This window comes from Oratosquilla oratoria, chromosome 31 (assembly GCF_046742065.1).
Source record: "Oratosquilla oratoria isolate Oo_2021 chromosome 31, ASM4674206v1, whole genome shotgun sequence".
NCBI lineage: Eukaryota > Metazoa > Arthropoda > Malacostraca > Stomatopoda > Squillidae > Oratosquilla > Oratosquilla oratoria.
In genome coordinates, this window is record NC_134807.1 from 44,870,351 (window position 1) to 44,874,198 (window position 3,848).

Genomic DNA, 3,848 nt, shown 5'->3' on the forward strand with positions numbered 1-3,848 from the left:
GTCCTCCTTCACAACGGAAATAAATACTCTTCAATTCCAAACGGTCATGACAACATGGATCAGCTACTGTCTGCTCTGAACTACAATGACCATGGTTGGTTGATCTGTGGAGATCTTAAGGTAGTTGGATTGGTTTTGGGACTACAGGGTGGGTACACAAAGTATCCATGCTATTTGTGTTTGTGGGATAGTTGGGCTGATGATCAACATTTTGTCAGACAAGAATGGCCACCACGACAACGTTTGGAACCTGGTTCACACAATGTTCAGGCTCGTTCTCTTGTTGAACCAAACAAGGTCTTTACATATCAAACTGGGACTAATGAAGAACTTTGTGAAGGCAATGGACAAGGACGGCATGGGATTTACTTTTCTTCAGCAGAAGTTTCCTCGGATCAGTCTGGAAAAGCTTAAGGCTGGCATCTTTGATGGGAACTTATGAAGGACTCAATGTTTGACGATGCGCTGAATGCAGCTGAGCTGTCCGTTTGGTGGTCACTTAAGTCAGTGATAAGAAACTTTCTAGGAAATAACCGAAGTGCAGAATACGAGAAAGAAGTCGATGAGCTCTTGCATGTCAGTCAAAATGCACTTTCTACGGTCCCACTTAGACTATTTCCCTCAGAACTGTGGTGACTTCAGTGAGGAACAGGGAGAACGTTTCCACCAGGATATTCGTGTCATGGAAGAACGCTACCAAGGCCGGTGGGATGTGAACTTTCTTGCGGACTACTGTTGGTGTTTGAAACGAGACGTGGTGGCTGCCCAACACAGGAGAAAGTCACTGACAATCCAAGAATTGATTTTCTGTAATATATCATCTTTATCTTCTGAACTATGCAAGAAAAAATTATTTCTTTTGTCAAGAATTTTTTTTTTTTCCAAAATTGAAGGGAATAAGCACTAAATGGCGTTTTTAATTATTTTTACCGCCTTGTATCTCAAAAACGTGACAAGATTGAACAAAATGAGTGTGATTTTTAGATTCTGCATAGCAAATTACCCTAGAATCAATTATCAGATGCTTTACCTTTGAAACTTCGCAGGCCAGTGTAATAATAGTACCTTCTAAACTTGTCATTATTGGTACACAATTAAGTTATCGTTAAAACAACTTTTTAAAGTTGTCACTCATACTATATTTTTCAACTTTTCATTATTAGTACATTCTAAATTTGTCATTATTTGTTATTATATATAGGACCTTCTAAACTTGTCATTATTAGTATATTCTAAACTTATTATTATTAATACACATTAAAGTTATCATTAATATTATTTTCAAAACTTGATATTATTCCTATATTCTAAACTTGTGATTATTAGTATATTCTATTTTTCTAATTATTAGTACATTCTAAACTTGTCATTATTACTTTATTCTCAACTTGTCATTATTACTACAAATTAAAGTTATCATTAGCTTGTCAATCTTACTATATTCTAAACTTGTCATTAATATTACACATTAAAGTTTTCTTGTCTTATTTATTATATGCAAACTTGTCGTTATAAGTGCACATTTTAATGTGCACTTATAAAGACAAGTTTTGCATATAGTTTTGCATATAGTTTTGCATATAGTTTTGCATACAAGTTTTGACATTAATAGTACCTTCTAAACTTTTCATTATTAATACACTCTCAACTTACAATTTGTTGTACCTTCTAAACTTGTCACTATCAATATATTCTGAACTAGTCATTATTAGTACACATTAAAGATGTCATTAATTGAACCTTGGCATTTTTAGTATATCCTAAACTTATCATTATAAGTACACATTAAAGTGGCCATTAATAGTTTGTCATTGTTAATATAATATTTATTATTAGTATAATCTAAAAAAAATATTTTACGACACTCTTAACTTACCGTTAGTTGCATCTTTCAAACTTGTCCTTATTACTATATTCTAAACTAGTCATTATTACTACACATTAAAGATATCATTAATAGAACATCCTAAACATGTCATCTCTAATATATTCTAAACTTGTCATTATTAGTACACATTAAATTTATTATCATTAGTACCTTTTAAACTTTTTATTATAATATTCTAAACTTGTCATTAAAGTTATTATTAATGGTACATTCTAAACTTCTCATTAAGATTTTCCCATTAATAGTACCTTCTAAACTTTCATTATAACTTGTCATTGTTAGTTCTAAACTTGTCATTATAAGTACACATAAAGTTATCATAAATAGGACCTTCTAAATTTGTCACCGTTAGTATATTATAACTTGCTATTATCATCAAACCATTAGTAGTACCTTCAAAACTTGATATTATTACTATATTCTAAACTTGCCATTATTAGTATATTCTAATCTTGTTATCATCAGCATATTCTAAACTAGTCATACTTACATTATTCAAATTAAAGTTATCATGAATAGTGCCTTCTAAACTTGTCATTATTCTAAACATTTCATACACAATGCACATTAAGGTTATCATTAGTAGTGCCTTCCAAAGTTGTATATATTAAACTAGTCATTCTACGTACATTCTAAACTTATCGTTGTTAATATAATCGAAATTTTTCATAATTAGTATATCCTAAAATTGTCTTTTAGTACACATTAAAGTTATCATTAATAGTATCTTCTAAATTTGCCATTGTTAATATATGCGAAACTAGGTCATTATAAGTATATTCTAAACATGTCATTATTGGTATATTCTAAACTTGTCATTATAAGTACATATTAAGGTTGCCTTCTAAACTAATCATTATTAATATATTCTATACTTTTCATTATCAATACATAGTAAATTTGTCATTATTAGTATATTATAACTTCATATTATTACACATTAAAAATATAATAAATAGTATCTTCATTATAAGTACACATTAAGGTAGCCTTCTAAATTTATCATTATTAGTATATTCTATACTTTTCATTTTAATACATAGCAAATTTGTCATTTTAGTATATCATTACTTGATATTATTACACATTAAAATTATCATAAATAGTATCTTCCAAACTTGATATTATTACTATATTGTTAACATGTCATTAGTATACTCTAATTAGTATAGTGCCATTAGTATATATTAATGTCATTAGTTAATCTTGTCATTATTAGTATATTCTAAACTTGTCATCATTAGATTATTCTCAATTTGTCATTATTAGTACAAATTAAAGTTATCACGAATAGTACATACTAAACTTGTCATTATTACCATATTCTAAATTTTTCATACACAATACACATTAAAGTTATCATTAATAGTACCTTCCAAAGTTGTATATATTAAAGTAGTCATTATACGTACATTCTAAACTTATCATTGTCATTTTTAGTTTATTATAACTATATTATTACACATTAAAATTATCATAATATAGTATTTTCAAAACTTGATATTATTACATGTCATTAGTATACTCTAATTAGTATAGTGTCATTAGTTTATATTAGTGTCATTAGTATACTCTAATCTTGTCATTATTAGTATATTCTAAACTTGTCATCATTAGATTATTCTCAATTTGTCATTATTAGTACAAATTAAAGTTATCTAAACTTGTCATTATTACTATATTCTAAACTTTTCATACACAATACACATTAAAATTATCATTAGTAGTATATTCCAAAGTTGTATATATTAAAGTAGTCATTATACATACATTCTAAACTTATCATTGTTAATATAATCTAAACTTTTCATAATTAGTATATTCTAAAATTGTCTTTTAGTACACATTAAAGTTATTGTTAATAGGATCTTCAAAATTTGTCATTGTTAATATATGCGAAACTTGTCATTATAAGTATATTCTAAACATGTCATTATTAGTATATTCTAAACTTGTCATT